Genomic DNA, 18,015 nt, shown 5'->3' on the forward strand with positions numbered 1-18,015 from the left:
CTTTCCTATCCGAGACCAGCTGCATCACACTGGCTAATGCACTAATCATTTCCAGACTGGACTATTGCAACGCTCTGTATGCAGGATCAAACAAATACATCCTCGATAAACAACACACGCTCCAAAATAACGCTTTAAGAGCAGCCTTAAACATCCCATCCAGAAATCATATATCCGCCACCAGAAGAAACATCCACTGACCAAAAATTAAGGACAGGATTACCCTAAAAACCCTCTTGCTCACATCCAAATGCCTCAACAATATAGCTCCTCCTTACCTGACAAAGAATCGCCAAGAGATCGTCTAACCGTCCCACTAGAAGGGCCAGCGCAGACACCTTAATGGTGCCCAGATACAAAAAAAGTACTGCCGGCGGCTCCAGCTTTCCGGTCATAACAGCCCAAACCTGGAACAGACTCCCCGCCAATCTCAGAACTGACCAACCCTACCCAAGCTTCAGACGCCTGGCCCTCACCTGGCTATGTACTAATGACACATAACCTTACTGAACAACCTGCCCTCCTGACTATGCCATCTATGCTCACCCGCTTGCCTTATGCTCTTCTCATCTTGACCTTATGTTTTCACTGTACCTACATTTGTAAATATATGTCTCAACTGTTTTTTATTTATTTATCACCCTGCAACCAAGTTCTCAAGTATTCTTGTATTATCTGCGTCCTTCTACCCTCAGGTTTGGTTTTGCGCTATATCAAATAAACAAACAAACAATCAGAGAGAGAAATAAAGGCATGCATATCCAAACTTGTTGAAGCCCGTGAACGAAGGAATGATGGAGATGCATCGAGGAGCGAAGGGAGAGATTGGAAACTCCAAGGCCCTAAGAGTCAGAGTCAAAGGATCTAGAAAGTTTCTAAGAGGTAATACCTCCCCGGAGGGGGGGCAAGTGAACCGGACCAGCAACAATTAACTTGACATTATGAGAGCGTCTAAGATAGGGGCTGCTTTCGTCCGGCGCAAAATCCGTGATTAATGGTTGCAAGTTGAGGTTGAGGGGGGGGTGAGGTCGGGGCTCAGAATCATGTGGTAGTTACTTGTAGCAAGAGGACCGCGTGGCGAAGGTCCCTACTGGTGGTTCGTTGCTGGTTCAGTGAAGTCAACTGGACCTGCTCGGATGCCGCCATATGAGGGGAGGGAGGGGAGGGGAGGGGAGGAGGAGGGGAGGAGGAGGGGGAGGGAGGGGGTCACAAGACGTGGGAGAGGGAATGACTGTTACGGATTCTTCACTTACTGCTGAGAAGGAGAGAATACTAATACCGGTTGAGGGCATGAAACACAAGGAATGGCTTCTTATTACCACGAATATTGCAATGTCACATGTAGATTGCCACCCTTGAAGTTAACATACGGGGCCCCTTGAAAGTGGGGACGCTCAATGTTAAGGGACTTAATTCACCAACTAAGACGTCATTAATATTAAGGGAGTTTAGGAGGGCCAATATTGACATTCTACTCCTACAAGAAACCAAATATATGAAAGGGGAGGAGAGGCCTATCCTGGGGTAATGTTTTGGCATGGAGTGCTGGGGCTCTGGAGCATTGCGCAAAGGAGGAGTGGGCATCCTTATTAGAAAGGGAATTGAATATCTTGTCTCCAAAACCTGGTCAGATGCAGAAGGGCGAGCCTTGCTAGTGGAAGTATTCCTCTCTAGGAACCATCGCCAGAATAATGTTGGAGGCTACTGGCCATATTGTACTGGGTGGGGACTTCAACTTATGGGCAGATCACAACTTAGATCGGAGAGCAGGCCATCCAACCGTTGATAATGGGATAAGAGGGGAACGTAATGACTATGTAAGCATGATGCAAGTATATGTGCTGGTTGATGGTGGCGGGAAATGCATCCTGATGAAAGAGGGTATACATTCTATTCTCCCCCACACAATAATTTCACCCGAATAGACTACATTTACCTCTCACAGGAGCTGTACGATATCATTCGGGGATCACCCCAATAACATGGTCCGATCATGACATGGTCACAGTTAATATACAGTGGGAACACTTACCAATCAGGGGTGGGAAATGGAGGTGTAATGAGACCCTGTGGAGAGACCCAATCTTCAAAGAGGAATTTGAAACAGAGATCAGAGAATACTTCAAAACCAACGACACTGGGGAGGTCTTCAAACAGGGAGTGTGGGAGGCGGCCAAAGCAACCTGGGGGGAATCCACATGCGAGAGGGGACCTGGAAGAAAAGAGAAAGAACCCTCATTGAAAATAAGCTTTGAGGTGAAATATGTCAGTTAGAGAAGCCAGGGAGGGGGACATCACAGACCCCGATAAGATCCAAGAAGCCAAAAAAAAACGGGAAGATCTCAGTCACCTGGAACACGGCCAGATAGCACATAGGCTGCATTTATTGAAACAGAAATTTTATGAAAAAGGAGATAAGGCTGACGCACTGTTAGCAGCTAGACTCAGGATGCAACAGGCAGAACGTAGGGTAAAAGAGATCCTGGCAAGGACGAGGAGAGGCTCCATAGGTTAGACCCTAGGAGATCTTTATGTTTCTACATTTCACGCATGTCCCGGGTCAGAGTGGATGATCAGCTCTTTATTGGTTACGCTGGAAGGCGTTTGGGACAAGCTGTCACTAAGCAAACTTTGTCTAGATGGATTATCTTGGCAATTTCTGAATGTTACCGCTTGGTAAAGCGGTCCAGTGAAGTTTGCAAATATACGCTCCACTTCATCCATGCAAACAGTGATGTAACCTGTTCTATATTTTTCTTTGTATTTTGTAACATTTGAGTTAATAAAAGGCCAGATAAACGCCAGTTTTATAACCTGAGACAGAGTGTGAATGAGTTCTTACTTTCCACAAAGCACACTGCCTTCCTTGTTTGTATTGGGGGAAAAAGGATGCACTTATATTGGAAATGCAGAACTATAACCCATCTCATTGTCAAAAACGTTAACCATTTTCCTGTTCCCTTTTCTTATCCCCACACCTCTTAGCCCCTCTTGTCATCCCTAGCACAGGCACAATATGCCTACTTCCCACACAAGTCATGCACTCTGGTACCATACAGTCGTGATATAGCACAGTACAAAAGCTTCGTAACAGACTTAGTGCATTTTTTATAACATTTCAGTGGTTACTGGTGCTGTAATAAAGAAAAATAAATACATGTATTTTTAAACCTTTTAAACCCACCATATCTGTGCTGGTGTTTTCTCAAAATGCTTTGATGCTCCAACCACATGAATCCAGACTATATGCCCAATAAGAGTGAAACATACATCCTTGGGAGCAGTCTGTTTTTGGGTTGAAAAACACTGTGTATAAACGTCCCACTATCCTATAGACAAAGATTTTCCTGGAGGAAAAGGCTTGACATTGGAGCTAATTTGCATATCTACAATGCTTTGCACTTCTGGCTCTAAACCAGAGGTGAACTTCAAGTAAGTTAATCATCAGCACTGTGCGAGACTTGGCATTGCCAATGCTTGTTTTATTTATGTATATAGCCAACAGTTTGAGCCTATGTGTAGACATGGGAAAACCACTTGCCAGGCACTGCCCTAGTGGTATTAAATGGGCATTGATGGTAGTAGGTGCAAGTACGTGGGCATCTAATTGCAGTGCTGGGCAAATGCCTAATACTTAAGCATTGGCAAACCTAGAGTTTTGGCTTGTGTATGTTTTTAACAGGACCTCCGTGAAGGACATGCATAGTGCTTATAAATTGAGTAGCTGAAGGCAGACCTGCTTTAGATGCATTTATTGTACCAGTAGCATGTTTACTGCTCCAATTAAGCCATTAACTCTCAGAAGACTGCTTTGAAAAACACCGGCAGGCATAGAGTACCAAAATGTGATGGTAAGGCTTGCTTAAACCGAGCTGAAAGAGTTCCCATGAGGAAGTGTTTTGGGTGGCGAGGGACTGGAAATGGTTGGGAATGGCCGTACGGATTTGCATGGCTATGGGTGAGCAAATAACCAAACACCACCAACACGCTTGGTGCCCCTCATAAGGCATTTCTCTCTCTCTCTACTCTAATGCAATAGCTTTGGCTTATAGATGGTTCTGCCACCTGATAGCCCAAACAAAAAATAGTTACCAAGTAATAGTTTTCTGTGACTTGTATCTGCTTAGTCACATGCTTTGCATAGGTCACCATCTAGTGTTTGGTGCAGAGTATTATATATGGTTTATCTTTTCAAATTAAAAAAAGGGAATGTTGACAGGGGGCATGCCTGTCACACTATCCCTGGCCTACGTGTACAGGTACCGATGATCTATCACGTTTCAATGTCCTCAGAATGTTTAAAAGTAAAAAAACAATAAATTAATAACAAATAGGATATTGTGCTCTCAACCCACTTATCTATACGACATATTATATAGTAATACATCCTCAACTCTAGCAGAATGCATTTTAGCACAACCCTATTAACATACGCCCCACTGCTGTTATTACAGCTTATACTGGCAACTATGGACCAATTTAAACATGCACCCAGCCCTACTCTCCACAGAAACCCTAGGCTTCGCGTTAGACTCTACACCCTCTACGAACCACAGTTACCTAGCAACCCCTGTTTGAATCGCCGTCCCATACCCAAAAACCAGACTAGGATCTCAACGCAACCTAAACCACAATTACCTGCCAGCACCTTAATGAAAGAACCCATCCGGGTTACTTCTAACACCAACTGTCTACCTAAAACAATCTCCATAACAGGAGCACTGATCAATGCTAGATCAGTCGTGGCCCACGCCACTGAAATAGCTGACCACCTTACCTTAGATAACCTTGACCACCTAGCAGTCACAGATCCTGGCTACATGACGCAGCAGGTCCAGCCATCTCCCTAGCAATGCCCAAAGAGTACCAACTACTAAGACTAGACCGCCCTAATGCCAGAGGTAGTGGCTTAGCCATCATTGCCAAATCCAACCTAAATGTAAGGTTAACAACACTGCCCACCTTAAAATCCTGTGAACTCCTGGCCGCTAAATTACCAATATCCCCATGCCAAACCCTAACTATTTATCTCATTTACAGGCCACCAGGGCCCTTAAGCCCTTTCGAAGAGGAATTATCCAGCCTTTTAGCAGGCAACACAAAAATGTCATCCCAGACAATGATCCTTGGCGACCTTAACCTAGGTCTTTACGACCCAAATGACAAACAAGCGCAAACAATCAATACCATGCTTGAAGGGCATGGCCTCACCCAAAAAAGTCCTCACCCCCACCCACGACAAAGGGAGAATACTAGACTGGGTAGCCACCTCCAACTGCCCTACTACTATGACTAAAATTACACCCTAACCTTGGACTGACCACTTCCTCATCAATTTCTACTTAACACTTAACAAGATGTCCAGAATTGGAAAAACAATGGCACCATCTGTTCCCACTAGATCCAGAAAAAACATCACACCAGACAATATCCTACCCCTGCTCCTCCCAACCATCAATGCCTTGCCATTTGATTTTGACCCAGACACCATGGTTACAATATACGACGACACCATGGCCATAGCCATGGACACCATCGCCCCACTGAAAAACTGTACAAGTAAACGACAATCCCACCTTAATACTTGGTTCACCCCCCCATCTAAAAGAACTGAGACTGGCAAAAAGGAAGCTTGAATCTGTATGGCCAACACTCCCCTACAGCTGAAAATAAACTTAAACTGAAATTGTGTGCTACACATTATAAGAAAGCAAACATCCAAGCTAAAAAAAGAAGTCTATAATGACTGAATTTCCAAAGCATGCTCCAATACAAAGGAACTATTCGCAATCTTGCGAGAACTCGAGTCCCCTATATCACCACCTGATAACGTACCCAAAGACAAGCAATGGTGTACAAATATCCAAAATGCCCTCGCTAATAAAGTAAAAACACTACAAACAAAAATTGCTATAAAAAAAAGCCTCGCTCCCTCTTAGTGAAATTCCCAGCACGACCACGCTCAAACCTAGCCTAAAATCCTTCAAATTCTCTAAAGTTTCCACACATGAAACTGAAAAAATCATTGCCTCACTAAAACCATCCAATTGCAAAGGTGATTACTGCCCAGCCCAGATAATCAAGGATGCCGCTAGAGACCTTGCCCCCTTTGTCACTAAACTCATCAATGCCTCCTTATCTAGCACCGTCCCAAGTAGCGTAAGAGTCCTGGGTTCTCCCCCTGCTTAAAAAACAAACCTTAGTCCCTTCCATCCCCACCAACTATAGGCCCATCACTACTGTCCCTTTCCTCCTGAAGATAATTAACAGAGTGGCCTATCTCCAAATCCAAAAATACCTAGAGACCAACCAAATCCTCGGCACTCGTCAATCGGGCTTCAGACCGCAACACGGCACTGAGACCGCCCTTATAGATCTCAAAGCCCAAATTGACGAGCTCAACGATAAAGGAAACACAGCTATGCTACTCCTCCTTGATCTGTCGGCAGCTTTTGACCTAGTGGACCACGCAGTAGTCTGCAAACACCTAGCGACAGCCACCCACTTCTCAAGTGAAGCCATAGCCTGGATCCAGTCCTTTCTCGACAACGGAAGCATGCAAGTCTTCTCCACCTTAGACTCTGCAGACCCTATCCAGACAATATGTGGAGTCCCACAGGGCTCTTGTGTCTCGCCAACGATGTATAATATCTTTACTAAACCTCTATTCGACAAATTGGACAGACTGGGTGTCACCTACACAAATTATGCAGACGACACCCAGATCCTCATCCCCCTTTCGGGCAATTTCACTACGGATACAGCTTTAGTAAACAAAATGTACACCCTCATTCAGGCATGGATGGCAACCTATGGCCTCTGCCTGAATGATGAAAAAACAGAGATCCTCATTCTAGGCTCACCCAACAACCTAAAAAAAAACTTGATTCCAACTACAGCTCCTTCAATATCGATGGCAATATAATCCCCGTCGCCATAGAGGTGAAAACCCTTGGTTTATATTTGGACTCCACTTTGTCCCTAAGGAAACAAGTGAACTCCCTGGCCTCATCCACAGCCTATACCGGTAAACTTATTAAAGCATGCAGACCCTTCCTCTCACCAGCTAGCTGCATTATCCTAGCCAATGCACTAATCCTCTCAAAACTGGATTACTGCAATGCACTTTATGCAGGCACAAAAAAATACATCATCCATAAACTTCAAACCCTACAAAACAACGTGCTCAGAACAGCCCTGAACCTCCCAGCTAGAGCGCACATCTCGAATGTGCGGAGAAAATACAACTGGCTAAAAATTAGCGATAGGATCACCTTCAAAATTGTCACACTAACATTGAAATGTCTGAACAATGCAGCCCCCCATACCTTAGGGATAGAATAATGAGAAAAACTACTGCACGACCAACCAGAACAGCCAACTCTTTCTGCCTCCAAACCCCTAGATTCCGACTAAAAAAACAGGAGGTAATAGCTTCCCTGTGCAAGCAGCCCAGTACTGGAACGCCCTACCAGTTGAACTATGAAGGGTCCAGCCCTACAACAGCTTCAGGCACCATACCCGCACCTGGCTTCGACGTAATGACCTCTGAAACCGGTGACCCTGAGCATTGTGACCTGATCACACACATACCCCTCCACTCTTACATGTCAATTGTACATAATGTATTTACTGTATATAATTTGTTACCTTTCCACCGTTACATGTAAAGAATGTAATTACTGCATACAATTTATGTTACCAACAACCTGTAATATGCAACCTGTAACCAAGTTCTAAGCATTCTTGTTATTCTGTGCCCCCAGCTACCGAAGGTTTTTCGGGCGCCCTATAAATAAACAAACAAAATACGTACTAACTTCAGGACAGAAAAAACAGAGTTCTAGCTTTGGGCCCAAATTGAGGCGAATGGGTAGGTACATGTGACAATGCAGACACAAGTCACAGAAAGACGATTACTTGGCAAGCAATGTTCATCACAAAATCCAATATTGGACCAAGTGGGCCACTCAACCTGGACGAAAGGCCCGTAGGCAGGATACACAAAAACATCCAGGTGACTTTTTATTATTTCAAATATTTTTTAGAAGCCTTCTAATTTAGCTAAAGCTGGCCCTCTAACCATCGCTATGTAGCCCTCATGTGATGACTGTCCCTAGTGGGCACTGATGCGCCGCCTATGCTAGGGTTAGGGGATGGACATAGAATGCTGGCCCTAATTTATATCAGAAAGCAATCTCAGAGAAGTGCAACAAATAGTATGTAGAAAACAAAGTCCATACTCAAATCTGGAAATGCTGGAATGAACTCAGGGGGGAGTGGTTTACTTTTAATACCCCCTACTCATTTGTTCACTTCACTTGAACAACTTCAAAACAGCAAAATACTGGTTAATTCATCAAAGATGTCTGGTTGGTGTTCAGACATTCTACAATAAAAATGGTCAACTGGTTTAGTGGGATACCAATTGCTTCTGTCCCACTTTAACAGGACCCAAACACAGGTGTGACTTCTGTGTCACAAGTCACTCTAAAGCTGCACGAGTCCAGACTGCTAAATCCTCACCCCTGTTGTTGTGAACCATATTGGTGCTCTCTTCCAAACAATTTTATACTGTTTTTTTTAGTTAGCAGTGATTCCAAAGGCACAAATGGCAGAATGTCCATTCACTCATAGCAGCCCGAGCAAATGGACGTTCTGCCATTCCTGTCTTTGTAATCTAAAATAAAAGAAGACATCACTGCTAACTAAAAAACAGTTGATAAACAGTTTTGAAAACTGGACAGTGGTGACACATGATGCACAACACAATGTCTTCTGAGGCTCTGATCTACTTAGATTCACCTGCTTTAGTTCAGTTTTTTTATTTGTGTAGCGCGGCCGAACCCAAGGGTAACTGGGTGCATTGTCTTGGGAGCAATAGTGGTACATAATGTTGCACATACAGGATAAAACATAAGATAGTACAGAGTCATAGTTAGCAAGCAGGACCAGGTTACATAGTGGTCTGTGAGTAATCTTGTATTGGCTGCAAAGGTGCCAGAAATCTGTCTAGTGATACATTTTAGCCAAATCCTGTACCTTGTGTATTATTTACTTAAATCTTGCATGTTCTAAGTGCAGTTAACCGTCTATAGCTGAGTTGAGAGTATATTCTTTACCTTAGCTCGGAACAACCAGAATGAGGTGTCAGCTCTGATTGTCATGGGTAAGGCATTCCAGGATTTTGCTTCCAACACAGGAAAGATGGCTCCCCCAGTTGTTTTCAAGTTGAACCTTGGGACGTTGAGTTGATTTAAGTATGGGGCTCTAGTAGGCCTGGCAGATTTCTGCCTCGTGAATTTGTCCGATAAGTAGCTAGGGGCGGTCTGGTATAGGCATTTGTGCGTAATGACAAGTGCTCGCAGTTTAAGCCTCTCGTGGATGGGGAGCCAGTGGACATGTGAGCCTTGCGAGGGAGAATGAGTGTGCATCTTATCAAGTTGTTTTGGAGTATCTGGAGTCTGTCAAGTTGTGGTTAGTAGATCCTAGAAAAAGTGTGTTACAATAATCCAGTTTGGAAAGAATGAGGGCTCTAGCCAGTGCGAGGTGGCTGTTGGTGGATAGGAAGGGTTTGCATGCATTGATAAGTTTATTGGTGTAGGCTGTGGACGAGATGGTGGCGTTGATTTGTTTTTTGAGGGAGAGAATTGAGTCAAGATGCACACCCAATGTTTTGACTTCTTTAGAGACTTTTATAATGTTGCCATTGATGGCGAAGGATTGGTATCTAGGGTCGATTTTGTTGAGATGGGCCTGTGAGCCAACTATCAGCAGTTCCGTCTTGTCGTTTAAGCAGAGGCTGTGGGTGGCCATCCATGCTTGGATTTCAAGGTAGATCTCATTGAGTTTAGCAACGTCTTCCTCATAGCTCCCCGAGAGCGTAATGATGACCTGGTTATTGTCAGCATTGTTAGTATATGTGACTCCTAAGTCATCAAAGCGGTCGAAGAGGAGCTTGGTGAAAATATTGTAAAGTGTGGGAGAGATGCAGGAACCTTGGGAGACTCAACATTGGATCGGGACAGGGTCCGCTGCGTCGCCACCTGAGGGGGCGAAGACCCTGGTTGTTCAGTCCGAAAGGAAGGACCGGATCCAGTTGGTGGCATCCTGAGAGAATGCAGCATCCGAAGAAAGGTGTTTGGTGAGTACTTGGTGGTGGACTAGGTCGAAGGCTGCTGACAAATCTAACAAGAGCGGGATGGCCAGATTACCCTTGTCTTTGGCTTCGTCCATTTGGATTTTTAGATCCAGGAGGGCTGTTTTGGTCCCATGCCTGGGTCTAAAGCCTGATTGTCGCAGACCTAGGAGGTGGTTGTCTTCTAAATGTTGTTTAATTTGGAGGTATGCTACTCAGTCTATAAATTTTAGGAGAAAGGGGATGGTTGTGATGGGCCTGTAATTCGTGGGTGTGTTAGGGTCAAGGTTAGGTTTTTTGAGTAGGGGTAGGACCAAGGCCTTGAACGATGAGTTGATGAAGGAGGTGATAAAGGGGGCTAGATCTTTGGCTCCGTCCTTGATAACACATGCTGGGCAAAGGTTGCCTAGACAGTTGGAGGGTTTTAGACTGTCAATTATATTGATTACTTTCACTTCTCACCAATCACAGAGGATGAGGTGGGGGGCAGTTGGGGTGTGGTGGCCTGGGAGTATTGCTTGCGTGGGCTTTAGAGGCACGGTTAGCTTTTTTAGATTCAATCTTGGCTTGCAGGAAGGCTATTTTATTGGAGAGTGCTTGTTGGATGTTACGCCAAGTTTTGTCCTTGATGCAGTCATCTGTAGGGGGTACTGGTGATTCCAGTTCACGTAGGATAAAGAATAGCTCTTTAGTACTGGATTTGGCATCATGTATTCTTGTGTTGAAGATCATTTTTTGCGTTTGTGATGGCTGCTTTGTAAGTAGCTGCTGTCTGTGAGAATTTTTCTTTTGTAGAGATAGCTGAATCCAGTTGGAGAAATGCCCCTCTGTCATCTTGAGGTTGCAAAGAGCTTTTAGTTCTGCTGAGAACCATTTATTCACGTGTGCCGTTGGTTTGATTTTTCTTAGTTTTAGAGGTGCTACTTGGTTCCAGGCTAGTTCTAGTATGTCGTTGTAGAGTTTGACTAGGGACGTGGGATTGAAGTTGGGGGATGTGGGAAACTTAGATGTTATGGGGTGTAGTAGAGGTCTAAGATTCTCTATAGAGATGTTGTGTTTATTCCTAGCTAGAGATTGTAGTGGGGTGGTGTGAGGGGGGCTTATTTGTGTGGTTATAGGTATAGTGTAGTTGATTAGATAATGGTCTGTCCAGGCGCAGCAGATGATGTCGGTCACAGAACTATCACAGTTGACATCGGGCAGCCAATCTAAAGTTCTGCCTTTAGCATGTGTGGGCTTGTTGATGCGTTCTCCGGCCTGATTGTGTCGTTGATCAGGGATGCAGTTGAGTCATTAGGGTCCTCAAGGCCAAGGTTGAAGTCACCCATAACTATAATTTGAGAGCTGGGTTTTGTGTTGGTCAATAGGAGGGAGATGTCCTCCTCAAAGGAAGCGATGTCCACCCGGTTTACAGACCCCCAGGTGCTAAGTAAAGTTCTGGAGCTGGATAGTGGGAGTTTAAAGGATAGGAGTTCAGCAGATGAGATATCAAGTTTGGTAACTTCTTGAATGTTCAGGCTTGATTTTGCAATGACAGATACCTCACCACCTGTCCCCGGTGTTCTGTATGCTCTGATGATGGAGTAGTTCTCTGGGACAGCCATGGAGAGAGATGGTCCTGCAGCAGCATGTAACCAGGTTTCTGTTACTACAAGGAGGTCTAGGTCATTGGAGGTAATCACGTCTGCAATATCAAGTGCATGGGCAACTAGAGATCGAGCATTAATGAGGGCACTTTTGATAGCCACTAGGGGACCCGGAGATCCCCGCCATTACCACTATGCACATGATAAAGTTGAGATAAGGTTGTTGGAGATATCAGTAGGGATTGCTAGTGGGTCAAGAGGTGTTGATTTGGAGTTCCCTGCGTAAAGGATGGGACTGTTAGAGGACATATGCTTGAGGTTGACGCGGGTGCTTAGTCTCCTATTTCTTAGTGGCATGGGGGCATGCAATGTCGAGACCTTTGGTGTTGTGTGTGTTCAGATGGGAGCCAAGTTTGGTATTTCTCAGGTGAGTTGGACATGGGATGAGGGGTGTAAGAGGAGTGGCAAATTTCTAGCCATTCTAAGGATGACGGGATAGGCTGGGGGGTAGTGCTCATCTCTGGCTGGGACAGTTTTATCCCAGGTGCTGGGTGGGAGGTTTGACGGTAATATGTTGTGTCAGAGTGGGAGGATGGAGGCCATAGTAAGTGTAACTCTTCTTAGTAAAGTCATGTTGGAGTGGTCATACCTTAGGGGAGGTGCTGCAGACAGTGGGTAAGTTGTGACGGTGGGCTAGTTAGTAGTTGCTGGTAGGTGTAAACAGTCATCTGAAGAGATGGGATATTTACCACACCCCTGCCATGATGGATTTGCTAACCATGCTCGTTTTTATGTATAACATGTACCACATCTTTGCGCTCCAATGTTGTAACTTATGCATATGTAACAAAGTTTGCTGCAAGTAACAGCGCCATAATGCCCCTGGGCTGTCTGTGCGCTATATAAATGTAAAAAATAAATATTTCAGATCAAATAGTGTGTCAACCTGTGAGAGGCTAATTCAGGCTAAGCAACATAATGGAGCATGTGCTGATTCAATTTTTGCATACCATTGACAAAATGGGCTAATTCAGACGAAGCAACAGGAGTGGGTATAGTCTTGCAGCTGATCGAGCAATGGACTGTGTGTGTCTCAATAGTGGTTGATGGGACCGCCTTGAGAGCGTTGTTAATGTTAATGTTAAAGGTCATTTGTACCGCGCACTATCACCACCGGAGTGGTCCCCTGGCGCTCTGGTGGCTCTGAAAGAGGGAGGGAGGGAGGGAGGGGTGGGTTAGTGGGTGGAGGCTGGAAAAGTGCAAGATTGCAGTGATGTGCTGTTGGCAGCCTCAGCCCGGTGGTTCCGTCGGCTGGGCCTGGGGTGTATGCGGCCGGTAGTCGTCGTGTGCTGATGTGCAAGTCTCTGTGTGTTTTTGTTTTGTTGTTGCAGTGTAGTGAAGTTCGTGCGGTTTGCTGTGCTGGAGGTTTGTGGTTGTGTTTGGTTTGGAGTTTGAGAGGTGTATGCAGAGAAGGAAGTTGTTAGTGGTATTGGTTAGTTGGCATCTCTATCCTGGATTGAGCCGGTTGGGCTTGTGTAATCTTACACGACGGGATGCTTGTACACCCTGTGCCTCAGGAGGTACGTGCTCGTTTTTTTTTTTTTTCTCCATTCGAGGCCGTTTGAGGATTTAGCTGTCCCCTCCGCCCGCTCCCTTAATAACTTTGCATGCTCCTCACCCCCCCACATGACTAGCGCAGCTGCTAGTGTCCATACTTCCGTTTGTGTGGTGATTAGTTGTGTCTTGTCCGTTCCACAGCTCGTGGTACCTAGTTGTGGCTGTACGGGTGATGGGGGATGGTGAGGGTTGGCTGGAGTCGTTGCCTCCGTCTCCCTGGGTCTCGCAGGTGGACCCCTGTGTCAAGGTCCTTTTTGTTGAGTCATTTGTCTTATTGTTGTTTCGGTTTTAGTCTCTGGTTGTAGGCAATAGTACTGTGAGTTCAGCGGGCAGACACTTAACTTGAGAGGCTGATGGGTGTGTGCCTTAGGGTGATGTGCTGGCTCTCGCCTTCCGGCGCCCTTGGGGTCTGGAAATAGAGTGGCACGCTGCGTGTAGTGGATCAGCTGCTGCTGACCTAGTTGCTTAGCAACCAGGAAGCTAACATGGCGGTGGCCATTTTGGGTGCCTTCTCGTGTCAGAGATTGGGAAAACAGCACTGAAGTGTCTTCACGATTCGGGAGTCAGAGTAGGGCAAAAGCAGGCGGATGGAGAGGAAGCTGTGGTGGGTCATGTTGGATGCTGGCAAAAAAGCAGTAGCAATGCTGCTTACCACGCTGGTCTTGTCTGTGCCTCTGGTGCAGGTGACGCGGTCGTGCACGGTGTGGGCTCCTGCCCTCCTGTCTTCTTGCTGCAGCTTTGCATAGCCTAGCGACCAGTAACTGATGAAGGCTGTGGCTGAGATAAATGGACAGCTGAGAATAAATATTTGAAAACAGCTTGTCCCACTTGTGAATCTATTCTTGCTTGAAGTCCCACACAATAGTGTTGTGTGAACAGAGCTTCGTGTTGTTGCTTTACAAACTGATTCTTTCAGTCAATTAGCAATGAAAGAGGGCGTTGCTGCTGTACTGCGTGCAGTGTGCGCCTTAGGAGTACAAGGACGAGATTTGTTTGATTGTGTGTAACATTGTTGTATAAGCCTAACGATCCATCTGGCAAAAGTTGTCTTTCTGACTGGATTGCACACACTCCATATTGCCATTGAAACAAATAACGAACCAGTGTTTAGTCTGACCAAGTTAAGACAGGTTGTGGACCCCTCTCAGCTTAGGGTGGGAGGCCTACCATGGTGGAAGCTGGAGCCTGTGTGACCCCCAGAGGGGGAAGGTGGCAGGAGGGCCCTAGTGCCTGTCGCCCTCCGAGTTCCTGTATGAATGTGGGCAGAACCATTGATGATCACCCTATAACCGTCTTGCATGATATTGGCAAAGCCTTCTCCATTTCTTGTAGAAAAGCTATCATTAACAGCAGGCACAGTGCTGAAGAAATCAACACGCTGAAGAACAGACAGCTGGAAGCTACAGTTCTGCCGAAAAGAAAACTGGCAGAGCCTCCACACAACGCAACAATCGCAAACGCGAGCCTGCAGAGTGGCCCAGCCGCCATTTCTACTTACTCTGTGCTCCAATCCATTCAGAGACATGTAATACCTATGGCAAGGCGGGGGGTGGGGGGGGGGGGGGGGAGCCAGCCCCATGCACTTCCGGTTTACGAACTGTCCCAGCAGGACACTATATAAACTGAAATTGCTATTGCAGTGCTGCACCATTGAGGAAAAAAGGACAGGGCTTAGACCCACTTTTATGAATTGCATTGTTAGTAACACCTCCCGAGCTGGGATGTGAACAGGCAAGGTTGGGTCAGGGGCACGAGAAGGGAGGCTGGAGGGGGAAGATGTAAGGGAGGACAGGTAAAAGGTTTGAGTTGTTTGGGTGATATCAGAGCAGGAGAAGATAACCGACCAGAATGAGGAAGGATGGTGGAAAGGAGGCTATTTTCAGAGAAGGTGAGGTATTGGTTGGTGAAAGTGGTGCTGTATTGTGTTTGTGCCAGTAAGGCATGAGAGGAGTAGGAGTGAGTTTGGGGTGACTGAGGGAGTGAAAGGAGGGTGACTGCGAAGGTGGGATGGAGTACTGGTAGCGTGGAGAAAGTATGAGCAGTAGAGGGGAGATAGGAGTAGTAGTGCAATCAGGGGGGTTGTAGGAAGAGGTAAAATCAGAGGGTGGAGGTAGGTGTGTTAGGGATACCGCAGAGGAAATAGCAGGGAGAGAGCTAGGAGACTGTGGGTGGAGTCAGAGGGAGGAGAATGAGAGGATGACGGGAAGAATACCAGGGTGCGAGAGGAAAAGACAGAGTTTAGGCATCGTTAAGGCAACCATCATGACCACTAGAACTAGCCCGGGAAGTAATCTATTTAACTTCCTCAGGGACTTCTGAGGTGTGACCTAGTCTAAGTACATGTCTTTAGGCCATCACCTTTAGAGAAGCAGAATTTCGACTGTAGGGGTTGCTGGTTCTGGGAAGCAAGGATGCCTGGGACAGGGAAGTACTCGCCATCTCGAGATTGTATTGTAGTATTTATTTATATAGTGCCTTTTCGCATTACTATGATCTCAACACGCTTGTGGTGGGAACGGCCTCAGGGACCGCAGTCCAACGTATGGGAAATTCTCATAAAGGCTTAGAAAGAGTGTGTGCATTTTGTGCCAAGAAAAGGAATTAGGTGGGCTGGATGGGCTCCAATAAGCACCTAAAGAGATCAGGCATGTGGACAGGTGCTGAGGGAAGTCAGCAGATTGTGTGAGTGCAAGAGACTTTTTATGTGTCTAGCTGGATCGAATTTTATTGTAGGTCATCGCTGTATTCCGATGGCAGAGGTGTTTCAGCATAATCTGATGTAAGGAGGCAAAAGCATTATGTGCCCAGCTGGACTGAATTTGTTGTGGGTCGACAATGCATTCTGGCGCATGTGTGTGGGGGTTAGGGGGGGGTCGCCATGCCTGCGGAAGATCTCCACCGGACTCGTGCGTTTATACATACGTTGAGGCTCAAATGGAGCTTTATTATTGGTGCCATGGTTTGATCAGGTTGTCCGTGTGAGAGTCCTCTAGGCCCACTAGCCAGCACTCCATACTAGGTCTTCTAAGTGTCCTGAGCAAGCTATGAAAATGCATTATCTAAGCATGATTGACCGGTTGCCATACAGTCTTCTATGTGCAATATTGAGGCTACTCGCTTATCTTTAATTGCAATTTGCTGGCAATACTCATACATATAAGCGCAGTAGATGGGCTAAAATCAAGGGTCGTCTAGCTGCAATGACAGAAGTGCGGAGGACAAGGTATCCTAATATCAGGTTCAGGGAAGGATGTCTGAAGGCTTAGAATGCAAGTGAGTTTATGCCAAGATAAGCAGTTAGGAAGCGTATTGTCACACAGCAAGCCCACCTAAGAGGTTGGGCATGTGGAAGGTGCTGAGGAGGCTGGGAGTGTGTGCGATGGCAGTGGGTTTGTTCATACATCTATTTCACTCATGGACATATTGGTAGTTTATAGACTGTGGATGTAGATCGCTGATGTACACTGTGTATTTAGAGGGATGTGGATGTCTCTAGGCGGGGCTGCTGCCTAGTGGAGCATGACCATGTTACTGATTGGGGCATTGTATTAGGTCTTATCAGGTCCAAATGGCTCGTAGACATGTCCGTAGGAAGTGGATGACTGATGTGAGTTGTGAATCGTGATCTGCGGTTGCCAGTTTGCGAGGGCAAGCTGCCACGATTACGGTAGGAGCCAACTGGCGGTGGTAGACCATGTGTGAACTGAAAAAATATCCAGAGGACTCTTCAAATATAATGTATAAAAAAATTGCACTTGATATAGAATTTGCAAAGATGAATTAATCATGTATAAATAAACATAATAAATTACATTTAGGTTGCAGGAAGAACAAGATTTAAAACATTGCAAATAACCAACCTCATTTCTGCAATGAAATGTTCAATCATTCATCAACATACATTCTCATACACACATCTACATACAAAAATACATTCACAAAAAATGTTCTTATATGTAAAAGAAAACATTCAAATGACTGCATGAAGAAAATGTCATAACATTTAAATGGTTTAAGAACATGTCATCAAATATTGGAATGGATCTAGATAGTAATTTTTGCTATTCATTTGATCACATCTCCAACAATCTTTGGTTTCTGACCGGTTTCAACGTATTGCAATTAGTTACTCCACGTCTTCATCGGGGAATCCTAAATTGTATACCAAATAATCAGCTGCTGCTTCCATGGGCACAAAAAAATATATATGCCTGCAATGGAGTATCTTTGAAGTGTCTATGGGATAATCGCGGGTCTCACAAGTTAGAAGACATCAGTTATAACTCCCACTTGATGATGCAACTGATTTTCTCATAAATGTGCAGCATAATATGGCTAGAAATAGTCTCAAGTGACGCTTGTAGAAATTATGCATATTCTAATTTCACTGCCCTTCCACCAGGAATCGTGTTGAACACGTCCCACATCCAACCCGAAAGTGTGCCTCCTTCGGCCTGGCAGTCAGTTAGATCATGTGCCTGGGTGGAGTTTAGCGGTGCAGCTAGGTGGGAAGGGGGGTGGGGTGGGGGGGAGCTGTGTCCAGATGACTGTGCTGATTCGTGTTATGAAAATGAGGGGCGGCTATTTAGCCAGTTTCATCTTTACCGTTTGCTGTGTGTGCAGGAGGCACTGCATTGTGCATGCCCCTGTTACCGTTATCTGGTTGACTGACTG

Source organism: Ambystoma mexicanum, chromosome 6p (assembly GCF_040938575.1).
Source record: "Ambystoma mexicanum isolate Mex_15411 chromosome 6p, UKY_AmexF1_1, whole genome shotgun sequence".
Lineage (NCBI taxonomy): Eukaryota > Metazoa > Chordata > Amphibia > Caudata > Ambystomatidae > Ambystoma > Ambystoma mexicanum.